This window comes from Nomia melanderi, unplaced genomic scaffold (assembly GCF_051020985.1).
Source record: "Nomia melanderi isolate GNS246 unplaced genomic scaffold, iyNomMela1 scaffold0105, whole genome shotgun sequence".
In the NCBI taxonomy this organism is placed as follows: Eukaryota; Metazoa; Arthropoda; class Insecta; order Hymenoptera; family Halictidae; genus Nomia; species Nomia melanderi.
The window spans coordinates 140,912-160,000 of record NW_027475220.1 but is presented as its reverse complement, the minus strand read 5'-3'; the positions used below and the strand labels follow the sequence as shown (position 1 = coordinate 160,000).

At 15.3% G+C, this 19,089-nt stretch overlaps 2 pseudogenes; both read right to left on the bottom strand.

Annotated features, from left to right (window-relative positions):
- Positions 1-9,714: 9,714 nt before the first annotated feature.
- On the bottom strand, positions 9,715-12,797 carry LOC143175531 (cytochrome b pseudogene; annotated as a pseudogene).
- Positions 11,643-18,465, bottom strand: LOC143175547 (cytochrome c oxidase subunit 3-like; annotated as a pseudogene).
- Positions 18,466-19,089: the final 624 nt, after the last annotated feature.

Here is a 19,089-nt window from a genome sequence, read left to right as displayed (position 1 = left end):
TCATATGTATCCTATTAATATATCAAATATTTGGTTAATAATATATAATTATTTATTTAATTTTAAAAATTTTATTAAAAAATAATTTATTTAATCTATATTTATTTATTTATATTTAATTGGTTAATTTTTATTAATTTTGATTAATCTGATTTATTTGTTTTTTTTTAATTTAATTTAATATTTTTATTTATTTTTTAATTAATTTATAGGAATAGGCTGGATTAATCTATTTAATAAGATTAATTTGAATTTATAAGAAATTTATTTTAAAATAATTGATATTTATTTATTTTTAGGAGGGGCTACATTTATTTAATATAATTATTTTACGTATTAATTTTTAATTTTAATTTTTTTATTAGTATTTGATAATTTCAATATTTTATTTATAGAAAATTTAATTAATTTAATTATTTTTTATATTTATTTATTTTAGTATAAAATATTTTTTTTTTAATATTTTATTTATGAATTTTAAAATAAAAAAAAGAAATAATATAATTATCAATTTATTGTAAAATTTTTAATTTTATTTGTAATAATTTATTGGATATGATTTAAATTTATTAATAAACCAGTGGAAACATTAGGAGGTATCACGTTCATCTAAGATTTATATATTCATATTTAGATTTATTAATAATCACACAAATGATCATATGTATCCTATTAATATATCAAATATTTGGTTAATAATATATAATTATTTATTTAATTTTAAAAATTTTATTAAAAAATAATTTATTTAATCTATATTTATTTATTTATATTTAATTGGTTAATTTTTATTAATTTTGATTAATCTGATTTATTTGTTTTTTTTTAATTTAATTTAATATTTTTATTTATTTTTTAATTAATTTATAGGAATAGGCTGGATTAATCTATTTAATAAGATTAATTTGAATTTATAAGAAATTTATTTTAAAATAATTGATATTTATTTATTTTTAGGAGGGGCTACATTTATTTAATATAATTATTTTACGTATTAATTTTTAATTTTAATTTTTTTATTAGTATTTGATAATTTCAATATTTTATTTATAGAAAATTTAATTAATTTAATTATTTTTTATATTTATTTATTTTAGTATAAAATATTTTTTTTTTAATATTTTATTTATGAATTTTAAAATAAAAAAAAGAAATAATATAATTATCAATTTATTGTAAAATTTTTAATTTTATTTGTAATAATTTATTGGATATGATTTAAATTTATTAATAAACCAGTGGAAACATTAGGAGGTATCACGTTCATCTAAGATTTATATATTCATATTTAGATTTATTAATAATCACACAAATGATCATATGTATCCTATTAATATATCAAATATTTGGTTAATAATATATAATTATTTATTTAATTTTAAAAATTTTATTAAAAAATAATTTATTTAATCTATATTTATTTATTTATATTTAATTGGTTAATTTTTATTAATTTTGATTAATCTGATTTATTTGTTTTTTTTTAATTTAATTTAATATTTTTATTTATTTTTTAATTAATTTATAGGAATAGGCTGGATTAATCTATTTAATAAGATTAATTTGAATTTATAAGAAATTTATTTTAAAATAATTGATATTTATTTATTTTTAGGAGGGGCTATATTTATTTAATATAATTATTTTACGTATTAATTTTTAATTTTAATTTTTTTATTAGTATTTGATAATTTCAATATTTTATTTATAGAAAATTTAATTAATTTAATTATTTTTTATATTTATTTATTTTAGTATAAAATATTTTTTTTTTAATATTTTATTTATGAATTTTAAAATAAAAAAAAGAAATAATATAATTATCAATTTATTGTAAAATTTTTAATTTTATTTGTAATAATTTATTGGATATGATTTAAATTTATTAATAAACCAGTGGAAACATTAGGAGGTATCACGTTCATCTAAGATTTATATATTCATATTTAGATTTATTAATAATCACACAAATGATCATATGTATCCTATTAATATATCAAATATTTGGTTAATAATATATAATTATTTATTTAATTTTAAAAATTTTATTAAAAAATAATTTATTTAATCTATATTTATTTATTTATATTTAATTGGTTAATTTTTATTAATTTTGATTAATCTGATTTATTTGTTTTTTTTTAATTTAATTTAATATTTTTATTTATTTTTTAATTAATTTATAGGAATAGGCTGGATTAATCTATTTAATAAGATTAATTTGAATTTATAAGAAATTTATTTTAAAATAATTGATATTTATTTATTTTTAGGAGGGGCTACATTTATTTAATATAATTATTTTACGTATTAATTTTTAATTTTAATTTTTTTATTAGTATTTGATAATTTCAATATTTTATTTATAGAAAATTTAATTAATTTAATTATTTTTTATATTTATTTATTTTAGTATAAAATATTTTTTTTTTAATATTTTATTTATGAATTTTAAAATAAAAAAAAGAAATAATATAATTATCAATTTATTGTAAAATTTTTAATTTTATTTGTAATAATTTATTGGATATGATTTAAATTTATTAATAAACCAGTGGAAACATTAGGAGGTATCACGTTCATCTAAGATTTATATATTCATATTTAGATTTATTAATAATCACACAAATGATCATATGTATCCTATTAATATATCAAATATTTGGTTAATAATATATAATTATTTATTTAATTTTAAAAATTTTATTAAAAAATAATTTATTTAATCTATATTTATTTATTTATATTTAATTGGTTAATTTTTATTAATTTTGATTAATCTGATTTATTTGTTTTTTTTAATTTAATTTAATATTTTTATTTATTTTTTAATTAATTTATAGGAATAGGCTGGATTAATCTATTTAATAAGATTAATTTGAATTTATAAGAAATTTATTTTAAAATAATTGATATTTATTTATTTTTAGGAGGGGCTACATTTATTTAATATAATTATTTTACGTATTAATTTTTAATTTTAATTTTTTTATTAGTATTTGATAATTTCAATATTTTATTTATAGAAAATTTAATTAATTTAATTATTTTTTATATTTATTTATTTTAGTATAAAATATTGTTAGAAATATATGTATATATATATATATATATAGAATAAAATGAATTTTAATTGAAGAATAAAGTTTAATAGATTGAGTTCTTTCAAATAAAAAATTTTAATTGATAGCATCAATAAGTAAAGAAAAAATTTTACCCAATAACGTTTATAAAAAGTGAAAGAATTTTAGTCGGTAGTTTTAATTTTCAGTGAAAAAATTTTATTGGTAGTAAATTTAATAGATTTAATTTTATTTAGGGAGATTGAATTAAATTTAAAGGATTTATTGCAAATATTTTTTTTTTAAAATGAATTTTAATTGAAGAATAAAGTTTAATAGATTGAGTTCTTTCAAATAAAAAATTTTAATTGATAGCATCAATAAGTAAAGAAAAAATTTTACCCAATAACGTTTATAAAAAGTGAAAGAATTTTAGTCGGTAGTTTTAATTTTCAGTGAAAAAATTTTATTGGTAGTAAATTTAATAGATTTAATTTTATTTAGGGAGATTGAATTAAATTTAAAGGATTTATTGCAAATATTTTTTTTTTAAAATGAATTTTAATTGAAGAATAAAGTTTAATAGATTGAGTTCTTTCAAATAAAAAATTTTAATTGATAGCATCAATAAGTAAAGAAAAAATTTTACCCAATAACGTTTATAAAAAGTGAAAGAATTTTAGTCGGTAGTTTTAATTTTCAGTGAAAAAATTTTATTGGTAGTAAATTTAATAGATTTAATTTTATTTAGGGAGATTGAATTAAATTTAAAGGATTTATTGCAAATATTTTTTTTTTTAAAATGAATTTTAATTGAAGAATAAAGTTTAATAGATTGAGTTCTTTCAAATAAAAAATTTTAATTAATAGCATCAATAAGTAAAGAAAAAATTTTACCCAATAACGTTTATAAAAAGTGAAAGAATTTTAGTCGGTAGTTTTAATTTTCAGTGAAAAAATTTTATTGGTAGTAAATTTAATAGATTTAATTTTATTTAGGGAGATTGAATTAAATTTAAAGGATTTATTGCAAATATTTTTTTTTTTAAAATGAATTTTAATTGAAGAATAAAGTTTAATAGATTGAGTTCTTTCAAATAAAAAATTTTAATTAATAGCATCAATAAGTAAAGAAAAAATTTTACCCAATAACGTTTATAAAAAGTGAAAGAATTTTAGTCGGTAGTTTTAATTTTCAGTGAAAAAATTTTATTGGTAGTAAATTTAATAGATTTAATTTTATTTAGGGAGATTGAATTAAATTTAAAGGATTTATTGCAAATATTTTTTTTTTAAAATGAATTTTAATTGAAGAATAAAGTTTAATAGATTGAGTTCTTTCAAATAAAAAATTTTAATTAATAGCATCAATAAGTAAAGAAAAAATTTTACCCAATAACGTTTATAAAAAGTGAAAGAATTTTAGTCGGTAGTTTTAATTTTCAGTGAAAAAATTTTATTGGTAGTAAATTTAATAGATTTAATTTTATTTAGGGAGATTGAATTAAATTTAAAGGATTTATTGCAAATATTTTTTTTTTAAAATGAATTTTAATTGAAGAATAAAGTTTAATAGATTGAGTTCTTTCAAATAAAAAATTTTAATTAATAGCATCAATAAGTAAAGAAAAAATTTTACCCAATAACGTTTATAAAAAGTGAAAGAATTTTAGTCGGTAGTTTTAATTTTCAGTGAAAAAATTTTATTGGTAGTAAATTTAATAGATTTAATTTTATTTAGGGAGATTGAATTAAATTTAAAGGATTTATTGCAAATATTTTTTTTTTAAAATGAATTTTAATTGAAGAATAAAGTTTAATAGATTGAGTTCTTTCAAATAAAAAATTTTAATTGATAGCATCAATAAGTAAAGAAAAAATTTTACCCAATAACGTTTATAAAAAGTGAAAGAATTTTAGTCGGTAGTTTTAATTTTCAGTGAAAAAATTTTATTGGTAGTAAATTTAATAGATTTAATTTTATTTAGGGAGATTGAATTAAATTTAAAGGATTTATTGCAAATATTTTTTTTTTTAAAATGAATTTTAATTGAAGAATAAAGTTTAATAGATTGAGTTCTTTCAAATAAAAAATTTTAATTAATAGCATCAATAAGTAAAGAAAAAATTTTACCCAATAACGTTTATAAAAAGTGAAAGAATTTTAGTCGGTAGTTTTAATTTTCAGTGAAAAAATTTTATTGGTAGTAAATTTAATAGATTTAATTTTATTTAGGGAGATTGAATTAAATTTAAAGGATTTATTGCAAATATTTTTTTTTTAAAATGAATTTTAATTGAAGAATAAAGTTTAATAGATTGAGTTCTTTCAAATAAAAAATTTTAATTAATAGCATCAATAAGTAAAGAAAAAATTTTACCCAATAACGTTTATAAAAAGTGAAAGAATTTTAGTCGGTAGTTTTAATTTTCAGTGAAAAAATTTTATTGGTAGTAAATTTAATAGATTTAATTTTATTTAGGGAGATTGAATTAAATTTAAAGGATTTATTGCAAATATTTTTTTTTTAAAATGAATTTTAATTGAAGAATAAAGTTTAATAGATTGAGTTCTTTCAAATAAAAAATTTTAATTAATAGCATCAATAAGTAAAGAAAAAATTTTACCCAATAACGTTTATAAAAAGTGAAAGAATTTTAGTCGGTAGTTTTAATTTTCAGTGAAAAAATTTTATTGGTAGTAAATTTAATAGATTTAATTTTATTTAGGGAGATTGAATTAAATTTAAAGGATTTATTGCAAATATTTTTTTTTTAAAATGAATTTTAATTGAAGAATAAAGTTTAATAGATTGAGTTCTTTCAAATAAAAAATTTTAATTAATAGCATCAATAAGTAAAGAAAAAATTTTACCCAATAACGTTTATAAAAAGTGAAAGAATTTTAGTCGGTAGTTTTAATTTTCAGTGAAAAAATTTTATTGGTAGTAAATTTAATAGATTTAATTTTATTTAGGGAGATTGAATTAAATTTAAAGGATTTATTGCAAATATTTTTTTTTTAAAATGAATTTTAATTGAAGAATAAAGTTTAATAGATTGAGTTCTTTCAAATAAAAAATTTTAATTGATAGCATCAATAAGTAAAGAAAAAATTTTACCCAATAACGTTTATAAAAAGTGAAAGAATTTTAGTCGGTAGTTTTAATTTTCAGTGAAAAAATTTTATTGGTAGTAAATTTAATAGATTTAATTTTATTTAGGGAGATTGAATTAAATTTAAAGGATTTATTGCAAATATTTTTTTTTTAAAATGAATTTTAATTGAAGAATAAAGTTTAATAGATTGAGTTCTTTCAAATAAAAAATTTTAATTAATAGCATCAATAAGTAAAGAAAAAATTTTACCCAATAACGTTTATAAAAAGTGAAAGAATTTTAGTCGGTAGTTTTAATTTTCAGTGAAAAAATTTTATTGGTAGTAAATTTAATAGATTTAATTTTATTTAGGGAGATTGAATTAAATTTAAAGGATTTATTGCAAATATTTTTTTTTTAAAATGAATTTTAATTGAAGAATAAAGTTTAATAGATTGAGTTCTTTCAAATAAAAAATTTTAATTAATAGCATCAATAAGTAAAGAAAAAATTTTACCCAATAACGTTTATAAAAAGTGAAAGAATTTTAGTCGGTAGTTTTAATTTTCAGTGAAAAAATTTTATTGGTAGTAAATTTAATAGATTTAATTTTATTTAGGGAGATTGAATTAAATTTAAAGGATTTATTGCAAATATTTTTTTTTTAAAATGAATTTTAATTGAAGAATAAAGTTTAATAGATTGAGTTCTTTCAAATAAAAAATTTTAATTAATAGCATCAATAAGTAAAGAAAAAATTTTACCCAATAACGTTTATAAAAAGTGAAAGAATTTTAGTCGGTAGTTTTAATTTTCAGTGAAAAAATTTTATTGGTAGTAAATTTAATAGATTTAATTTTATTTAGGGAGATTGAATTAAATTTAAAGGATTTATTGCAAATATTTTTTTTTTAAAATGAATTTTAATTGAAGAATAAAGTTTAATAGATTGAGTTCTTTCAAATAAAAAATTTTAATTAATAGCATCAATAAGTAAAGAAAAAATTTTACCCAATAACGTTTATAAAAAGTGAAAGAATTTTAGTCGGTAGTTTTAATTTTCAGTGAAAAAATTTTATTGGTAGTAAATTTAATAGATTTAATTTTATTTAGGGAGATTGAATTAAATTTAAAGGATTTATTGCAAATATTTTTTTTTTAAAATGAATTTTAATTGAAGAATAAAGTTTAATAGATTGAGTTCTTTCAAATAAAAAATTTTAATTAATAGCATCAATAAGTAAAGAAAAAATTTTACCCAATAACGTTTATAAAAAGTGAAAGAATTTTAGTCGGTAGTTTTAATTTTCAGTGAAAAAATTTTATTGGTAGTAAATTTAATAGATTTAATTTTATTTAGGGAGATTGAATTAAATTTAAAGGATTTATTGCAAATATTTTTTTTTTTAAAATGAATTTTAATTGAAGAATAAAGTTTAATAGATTGAGTTCTTTCAAATAAAAAATTTTAATTGATAGCATCAATAAGTAAAGAAAAAATTTTACCCAATAACGTTTATAAAAAGTGAAAGAATTTTAGTCGGTAGTTTTAATTTTCAGTGAAAAAATTTTATTGGTAGTAAATTTAATAGATTTAATTTTATTTAGGGAGATTGAATTAAATTTAAAGGATTTATTGCAAATATTTTTTTTTTAAAATGAATTTTAATTGAAGAATAAAGTTTAATAGATTGAGTTCTTTCAAATAAAAAATTTTAATTGATAGCATCAATAAGTAAAGAAAAAATTTTACCCAATAACGTTTATAAAAAGTGAAAGAATTTTAGTCGGTAGTTTTAATTTTCAGTGAAAAAATTTTATTGGTAGTAAATTTAATAGATTTAATTTTATTTAGGGAGATTGAATTAAATTTAAAGGATTTATTGCAAATATTTTTTTTTTAAAATGAATTTTAATTGAAGAATAAAGTTTAATAGATTGAGTTCTTTCAAATAAAAAATTTTAATTAATAGCATCAATAAGTAAAGAAAAAATTTTACCCAATAACGTTTATAAAAAGTGAAAGAATTTTAGTCGGTAGTTTTAATTTTCAGTGAAAAAATTTTATTGGTAGTAAATTTAATAGATTTAATTTTATTTAGGGAGATTGAATTAAATTTAAAGGATTTATTGCAAATATTTTTTTTTTAAAATGAATTTTAATTGAAGAATAAAGTTTTTGATTTTTGAATTATAATTAATTATTTAATTTAATTTATTATATAAAATTTTTATTTATTAGAATTTTAATAATTTTAATAATTTTATTTAGAAATTAATTTTTTTTTATTAATTAATGTTATAATTAGGAATTTAATTTAAATAAAGGATGAATAAGTGCCAGCATCTGCGGTTAAACTTTATTTATAAATTAATTTAATTAAATTTAAAATAATTTGTTTATGAAATTAATTTTTATTAAGTTTTATTAGTGAAATATATATAAATTTAATTAATTTAATTTTTATTAATATTATTTTTATTAAATATTTAAATTAAACTAGGATTAGATACCCTACTATAGATATGAAAGTTGTAATTTAACAATTAAATGTTGATCATTAAAATTAAAAAATTTGGCGGTTAAATATCTTTAAATTAGAGGAATTTGTAGATTAATTTGATAGTCCACGTTAAGATATACTAAAAAATTGGTTATGTATTGTCGTTTATTAAGATTATAGATTTAAATTTTATAATTAAAAAATATTTTTAATAATATAAGAATTCAGATCAAAATGTATTTTTTTTTAGGTTTATATGAATTACATTAAATTAAATTTTTGAATTTAAAATTTTAATATTTTAATAAAATTGGATTTAAAAGTAAATTAAATAAAATTTTATTATTTGAAATATTTTTTATTTAATGTACAAATCGCCCGTCAATTTCAATAGTATTGAAATAAGTCGTAACAAAGTTAGTGTATTGGAAAATGTACTTTTTTAAAATTTTAGTTTAATAAAAATTTTTTATTTACAATAAAAAGATTAATTTTTATAATTTAAAATTTTATTAAATATTATATATATATATATATATATTAAATTTGTTATATTTATTTTTTAAAGAAAATAATTTAATTTTATATTGTTTTAGTAAAATTTTTGAATAAATTTATTTTTTATTAAATAGTATTGTGAAAGAAATATTTTAATTTTATAAAAATAAAATTTATTTTTGTACCTTTTGTATCAGGGTTATTTAATTTATATATATAGATTTATAAATCTCGAAAATAAAATGATCTAAATAAATATAATTTTATATGTAGTAAAATGTTTATTAATATTTATTTAGAAATGAAATTTTATTCAAATTTTAGATATCTAGTTATTTTAGAATTGAATTTAATTCATATATTTAAGTTAATTTTTATTATTTTTATTATATTAATATATATATATATATATAATTAAAAATTTATTAAATATAAAAAATTTATGGGATAATCTATAAATTTATTTATAATTATAAAATTTAGATTTTTATAAATTTATAAACATGAAATTTGTTATTGATATAGAAAATTTTATAATTTATTTTTATCTATTATTAATTTAATTTTATTAATATATTTTTTATAAAATAATATTTTAGAATTAATTGAAATTATTTATAATGATTAAATTAGTAATTGAATTTATTTATGAATAAAATATATTATAATATATAATATATATATATATATATTTAAAGAATTCGGCAAAATTTATATTCAAATGTTTAACAAAAACATTTCTTTTTGATTATTATTTTAAGGTAAGCTCTACTCAATGAATTTAATTTTAAATAGTTGCAGTATTTATAACTGTGCAAAGGTAGCATAATAATTTGGCTTTTAATTAAGGTCTTGTATAAATGAGTTAATGAAATATAAACTGTTTCAAGTATAAATTATGAATTTAAATTTTAAGTAAAAATGCTTAATTTTTTTTAAGGGACGAGAAGACCCTATAGAATTTTATAATTTAATTTATTAAATATTATTTAAAGTTTAATTTTAATTTAATTAATTTATTATTTAATTGGGAGGATGTTTAAATTTAATAAACTTTAAAATATTTTAATCAATAATTATTGTAAAATTTTTGAGATTTTTTTAAAATTATTAGAAAAAAATTACCTTAGGGATAACAGCATAATATTTTTGGGAAGATCGTATTTATAAAAATGTTTATGACCTCGATGTTGAATTAAAATTAAATTTAAATGAAGACATTTAAATATTAAGTCTGTTCGACTTTTTAAATTTTACATGATTTGAGTTCAGATCGGCGTAAGCCAGATCAGTTTCTATCTTTAAATTAATTTTAAATTTTTGTACGAAAGGACTAAGTTTAAATAAATGTTATTTTTTGGTTAATTTAAATTTATTAATAATTATCTTGGCAGAAAAGTGTTATAAATTTAGAATTTATGAATATTATAAGAATAAGTATTATAATAGATAATAATTTTATTTGAATTTAGAATAATTATTTTAGATTTTTTTATATTTATAATTTTATTAATTTTTAATTTAATTAGAATAGCTTTTTTGACATTATTTGAACGTAAATTATTAAGTTTAGTTCAATTTCGGGTTGGGCCAAATAAAGTTGGATTTTTAGGATTTTTACAACCTTTTAGAGATGCAATTAAATTATTAAGTAAAGAATTATTTTTAGTTATAAAAAGAAAGTTTTTGATTTATATATTTATACCTATTTTAATATTTTTATTTTCTATATTAATTTGATTTATTTACCCAATAAGTTGTTATATGATTTTTTTTGATTATGGTATTTTATTTATGTTAATAATTATTGGGTTAAATGTTTATCCTGTAATATTTAGAGGTTGAATTTCTAATTCAAATTATTCAATGTTAGGTTCTATTCGATCTATTGCTCAATCAGTTTCTTATGAAGTTAGTTTATTTTTAATTTTATTTTCTTTAATTTTATTAATTGAAGATTTTTCATTTTATAATTTTTTAAAGTATCAATTATATATATATATATTTATATATATATTTCCTATTTATTTAATGTTTTTAATTAGTATATTAGTTGAATTAAATCGTTCACCTTTTGACTTAATTGAAGGTGAATCTGAATTAGTTTCAGGATTTAATATTGAATATTTTAGAGGTACATTTACATTAATTTTTATATCTGAATATTTAAGAATTGTTTTTGTTAGAGTAATTATAGTATTGATTTTTTTTGGTGTAGATTTTGTAAGATGAAATTTTGCGTTATTTGTTGATATTCATTTTTTTTTCATTATTTTAATACGTTCAATTTGTCCGCGAATTCGGTATGATCAATTAATAGATTTATGTTGAAAAAAGTTTTTATTAATTTCTTTATATTATATTTTGTTAAATTTTATATTTAAAGAATTTTTATTAATAATTATTTTTTAAAGTTAATAGATTTATTTAAAATCTATATTATATTTTCAAAATATATGCTTATTTCAAGCTCATTAACTTAGTTATGATAAATAAGTTTATCTCAAAAATAATTTAAAATTGGGGAGGTAAAAAAATAAGAAAAATAAATAATTGAAAATAATTGTGTTAATTGAATATATGGATATTCAATTAATTGTCTACCTAGTCATGTTAGTATAATAAATGATATAATGAATAACCAAAAATTTATTTTATTTAAATAATAATATTTGCATGAATTTATATTATTTTTATTTGATATTGTTAATATAATTAAAATTAAAATTGATAATATTAAAAAAATTACACCTCCTAATTTATTTGGAATGGATCGAAGAATAGCATATGCAAATAAGAAGTATCATTCAGGTTTAATATGTTCAGGAGTAATTATTGGGTTTGCAAGAATAAAATTATCAGGGTCACTTAGTATGTAAGGAAATTTTATTGTGATTAAGAAAAAAATTGTTAAAATAATTATGTAACCAAATAAATCTTTAATAATAAAATAAGGGTTGAAAGATAATATATAAAGTTTTCTTGTTAACCCTATAGAGTTATGAGAGAATCTTAAATGTAAAAAAAATAAATGTAGAATTACTAATAATAAAATAATTATTGGTAAAATAAAATGAAAAGAATAGAATCGATTTAAAGTAGCGTTATTAATTGAAAATCCACCTCAAATTCATTGAACTAATATTTGTCCTAAGTATGGGATAGCTGATAATAAATTAGTAATTACAGTTGCTCCCCAAAAAGATATTTGTCCTCAAGGTAACACATATCCTAAAAATGCTGTTGCTATTGATAGTAATAAAATAATAATTCCAATTAATCATACTTTTGTAAGTGTGAATGAAAAATAGTAGATTCCTCGGGCGATATGTAAAAATATTGATATAAAAAAGAATGAGGCTCCATTTATATGAGTTAATCGTATAAATCACCCAAGATTAATATTTTTTATAATATGAATAGTTCTATTAAAGGCTAGATTTATATTTGGACAATAATGAAAAGATAAAAATAATCCAGAAATAATTTGAATTATTAAGAATAATCCTAAAATTGATCCTAAATTTCATAAGTAGTTAATACTTATTGGAGTTGGTAGGTTAATTAGTGATAAATTAAGTATTTTTATTAATGGATTAATATTTATAAATTTATAAAAAATTTTATTCTTCATAGATTAATTTTTTATTTTTCGTAATGATTGATTTGTTTTACTAGTTATAGAAATTTTTATTGTTAAAATTAAAATTAATAGTAATAATCTTATTAAATAAAAAATAATTAAAGTATATGGATATTCATAAATTTTGTAAATATTAACATTTTCATTAGTTGAATTAATAATTATTTTTTTATTTTTGCATAAAAGTAAAGTTAAAGAAAATAAAAATAAAAATATAAAATTTATGAAAAGAAAATATTTATCTATTTTATTTTTTTTAGAAATAAATGAATTATTTATTATTCTGACAAAGTATATAAATATAATTAGTATACTTCTAATAATTGTAATAAAAATTATTATTAAATATAAAGATTTTTTTGGTATAAAAATGTAGTTAATTATTATTAAAGTTATTGTATAATAAATTAATGTTATTATAAAATTTATAGGAGGTAAATTATTTTTTGAGATATTATATAATTTTATTCATAGTAATATAATGATTTTTAAAATGATAATTTTTACAAATAGTTCAATTAGCTATAAGAAATAAATTTCTGATTTTAATTTACAAAATTAATATTTTTATATTTAAATTATATAGCTTATCGAATTTATCAAAAAATAGTTTTAAAGAAAATTTTAATTTTGGAGATTAAAGATATTATTTTTAAATAATTTTTTTGAAATTTATTGAATAAATTTATTTTATAAATTAATTTTTTTAGAAGTTTTTAGGGAATTTAATTATATATTATTATTATTTGTTATAATTTTATTAATAATATTAAGATTTAAGAGATTTTTATTAATTTTAATTTGTTTAGAGTTTTTATTAATTTTAATTTTACATTTAACTTTAATATTGTCAGATTTAGATTTAAATGATTGATTATTTTTAGTTGTTTTAATTATAGGTGTTTGTGAGAGTTTAATTGGGCTAGGTTTAATAATTAGAATAATTTTTTTATTTGGGAATCAAAGTGTTAAAGTATTAAATTTAATATGATAATTTATGTAATTTTTATAATAATCTTATTAATTTTTTTTAATAGTAAGTATTTATTAGGAATATTAATATTATTATTTTGTATAATTCCATTTCTTTGTTTTAATCAATTTGTAGAAAATGGGATAATTAATGAAATATTAGGAATAAATTTATATTCTTATATATTATTATCATTAACATTTTTAATTTTTGGGTTAATTTTTATTTTTTTTGATGTTAAAAATAATGATTTTTTTTATTTTAAAATATTAATATTGACATTATTAATTTCTTTAATTTTTGTTTTTACTTCAATAAATTTATTAATATTTTATTTTATATTTGAAATTAGGTTAGTTCTTATATTTTTTATTATTATAAAATGAGGGATAGGTGAAATACGAGAGTTAGCTTCATTTTATTTATTATTTTATACAATATTTTTTTCTTTACCTTTTTTAATTTTTATTTTAGATTTATATTATTTTTATAATATTTTAATGATGTATTACTTTGAAATATTAAAAATTAAATATTTAAATATGTTTATATTTTTATTTTTTATGTTTACATTTTTTGTTAAGATTCCTATATTTATATTCCATTCTTGATTATTGAAAGCTCATGTTGAGGCTCCTGTTATTGGATCAATAATTTTAGCAGGAATTTTATTAAAATTAGGAATTTATGGTTTAATTCGTTTTATATTAATATTTATAAAAAATTTTATTGAATTTAATGAAATTATTATATATTTTAGAATTTTTGGATCAATATTAATTAGTATTTTATGTATACGTCAAATTGATATAAAAATTTTAGTGGCTTATTCTTCAGTTGTTCATATAGGATTAACATTAAGAGGGATAATAACATTAATAAATAGTGGGGTTAAAGGTAGTTATATAATAATAATTTCTCATGGTTTATGTTCATCAGGGTTATTTTTTTTAGTAAATTTATGTTATTTATTAAGAAATAGACGATTGATATTAATAAATAAAGGATTAATAAATTTATACCCTAGAATATCTTTAATATGATTTTTATTATGTACTTCAAATTTATCTGCTCCATTATCATTAAATTTAATTAGTGAAATTTTTTTAATTATAAGTTTAGTTAATTGAAATTTTTTAAATTTATTTATTTTAATAATTTTAATATTTTTTAGATTTTTTTATTCACTAAATTTATTTAGATATACTCAACATGGTGAATTTAATTTTTGTAAAATTAATAAATATAGGTTAATAGATTATTTAATTGTTTTATCTCATTGAATTCCTTTAAATTTATTTATTTTTAATTTATCAATATTTTTATAATTTGATTAATTAAATTTAAGTAGTTTAAAAAAAAATATTGAATTGTGATTTCAAAGATGTAATTGATTACTTTAAATTATTATTATAAAATTTATAGTTTATTTTTTATTTATATTTTTTTCTTCTTTTTTTTTTTTTTTTTTTGGATTTTATTTATATTTATTTAAAATTATTTATTTTATAGAATGAGTAATTATTGAAATAAATTCTATAAAATTTAGATTTGTTATTTATATTGATTTTATATCTATAATATATTTAAGTACAGTTATTTTAATTACTGGGATTGTTATATTATATAGTATTGAATATATAGAAAATGATTTGTATATTGAACGTTTTAAATTATTAGTTTTTATTTTTATGATTTCTATATGTTTTATAATTTTGAGACCAAGAATAATTGGTATTATTTTAGGGTGAGATGGGTTAGGATTAATTTCTTATTGTTTAGTAATTTATTATCAAAATAAAAATTCTTATAATTCTGGTATATTAACTGTTTGTTGTAATCGGTTAGGAGATGTAGCTTTAATTTTAATTATTTGTATATTGTCATTTTTTGGTTCTTGAAATATTTTTTTTTATCAAGATTTTAAATTAATTTCATTATTTATGTTAATTATGATATTAACTAAAAGTGCACAGTTTCCATTTTCTTTTTGATTACCTGCAGCTATAACTGCACCAACACCTGTTTCTTCATTGGTTCATTCATCAACTTTAGTAACTGCAGGTGTTTATTTATTGATTCGGTATAATAAAATATTTATAGATTTAAATTTTATGAATATTTTAATATTATTAATTTTTAGTTTTACAATATTTATATCTGGTTTAATAGCAAATTTTGAAATAAATTTTAAGAAAGTTATTGCTTTATCAACTTTAAGTCAGTTAAGTTTTATAATAAGTATTTTATTATTAGGAAATGTTGATTTAGGATTTTTTCATTTAATTTGTCATGCTTTATTTAAATCTACAATATTTTTAAGTGTTGGAAGTTTTATTCATATGAATTTGGGTATTCAAGATTTACGTTTTTTTAGAGGTAATTTTTATATTAATCCTTTAAAGAGATTTATATTTATTTTATCAATTTTAAATTTATGTGGATTTCCTTTTATTACTGGTTTTTTTTCTAAAGATTTAATTATAGAAATATTTTATAATTTTAATTTAATTATTTTAATTATAATAATTTTGTATATTTCAATTGTATTAACAGTAAGTTATAGTATTCGTTTATTAAATTGAGTATTAATTTATTATATTAATTATTTTAGATATTTATATGTAAATGAAAGAAGATCTAAATATATAAATTATTCATTTATTTTAATAGGAGGTTTTAGTATTTTTTATGGTAAATATTTTTATAATATATTTATTTATGAAAATTTTAAAATAACATTAAATGATAAATATGTATTATTATTAATATATTTTTTATCTTTAATGTTTTATTTTGAATTTAAAAGTTTAATTTTTTTAAAAAAGAGAGTTTTTGTTAAAATATCAAATTTTATTTTAAGTATATTTTATTCAGAATATTTATTAAAAATTTTTTATGTTTGATTTATTAATAAGATATTTAATTTTGAAATTATATTTGATAAATCTGTAGATAAAGTTTTTGTGATAAATTTAAAGTTTTTGATAAATTTTATAATTAAAAATAATGTTTTAATAAAAATTTATAAAAAAAATGTTGGTGTTGTAAATATATTATTTTATTATTTTATTATTTTTATGTTTTTTTTATTTATATAAATTTTATTGTATTTAAATAGCTTAATTAAGAGTATTATATTGAAAATATAATTGTAATTGTAAAATTTTTAAATATTTATAAATTTTTAGGTAAAATTTTTTTTATACTGAAAATATAATGTTTTTAATAAACTATATAAATTTAGAAATATAAATGATTTTATTTTCATTTAAGAATGAATTAGAAGTTCATGAATTTTATTTCATTAATTGGAATATTTTGTATTCATTTAAATTATTAACATTAATTTACCTCTATTTTGGTTTCAATTAATTAAGATATATTTAAAAATTATTTTAAATTGCAATTTTAATGTTATATTTAAATTTATTAACTAATATCCTAATTTTTTATTTATATATATAGGAATAAATTTATCCAATAATTAAGTCGAAATTAATTTGTATTATTTTACTTTATATATAGTTGTATAATTTAAATTCATGTTAAATAATTATATGTCCATTCGTATCACAAACTTATAAAGAGGATTAAAATAAATATTAAAAAAATAAATATTCTTAATTTTTGTAAGCTATTTAATGAATTAATAATAGGTAGAATTAAAATAATTTCTATATCAAAAATTAAAAATATTAAAGTAATTAAAAAAAATTGAATAGAAAATGGTAATTGTGGGGGTGTTAATTGATCAAATCCGCATTCAAATGGTTTTATTTTTTCTCGGTCTTTATTATTTTTTAATGATAAAAATTTATTAATAGATAAAATTAATAATGGAATTAAAATTAAAAATATTACAATAATTAATATTGAAAGTATTATATAAATTAAGTTTTATTTAAATTTTTTAATTGGAAATTAAATGTAGTTTTGTTATACTATTTATATAATTTAATATATTCATCAATAAATTAAAATGTATAAAATTAATCAAATTATATCAACAAAATGTCAATATCATGATGCTAAATCAAAATTTAAATGATGAATTATTGAAAAATGATTTTTTTTTAATCGTAAAGAGCAAATAATTAAAAATATAGTTCCAATAATTACATGAATTCCATGAAATCCTGTAGCTATGAAAAAGATTGACCCAAAAATTCTGTCATTAAATGTAAAATTAGATTCTAGATATTCAATATATTGAAGTATTGAAAAATATATTCCTAAATAGATTGTTATATTTAATAATTTTAATGATTTTTTATAGTTATTTTTAATTAAATTATGTCTTCATGTGATTGTTATTCCTGAATAAATTAAAATAATTGAGTTTAGTAATGGGATGTCATATGGATTAAATATATTAATTATTTTTGGGGGTCATAAATTTCCAATTTCTATTGAAGGTGAAATTGATGAATGTAAAAAAGTTCAAAAAAATGAAATAAAGAAAAATAATTCAGAAATAATAAATAGAATTATTCTAAATTTAATTATATTTATAATATTTAGGGTATGAAATCCTTGAAATGTTCTTTCTCGAATTAGATCTCGTCATCATTGGTATGATGTTAATATTAATGTAAATAAATTTAATAAATTAAGAAGAGAAAAATTTAAGTTAAATCTAATGATATTATTAAATAATAAATTTATTAGATTAAATGATAAAATTAATGGTCAAGGTCTATTTGTTGTTATATGAAATGGATTATTTTTTGAATTTATAATTGTATTAATTTTCATAAATTTAACTAGTTTGTTTCATTAAAATAAAGTAATGATAAAATTGTAAATACATATGATTGAATGAATGCTACAGAAATTTCTAAAATTATTAATAAATTTTGAATAATAATTATTATTGGAATGAATTTAATTGATAAATTTGTTATTGAAGAACCTAATAAAGATAGAAGTAAGTGACCAGCTAATATATTTGCGGATAATCGAATTGCTAAGGTTCATGGTCGAATAAAGTTTCTGATTGATTCAATTATTACTATAAATCTTATTAATATAGAAGGTGTATTTATAGGTACAAGATGAATTAATATATGTTTTGTATTTTTAATTCAACCAAATATTATAAATCTAATTCATAATCTTAAAGATAAACTTAAATTAATTCTTATATGTCTTGTTGGTGTAAATACGTAAGGTATTAAACTAATTAAATTTATATTTATAATTAAATAGAATAATCTTAAAAATATAATTAAATTATAATGGTTAATTTTTTTTGTTAAAATTTTAAATTCATTTAAAATAAAGTTTATTAATATAATTCATTTAAAA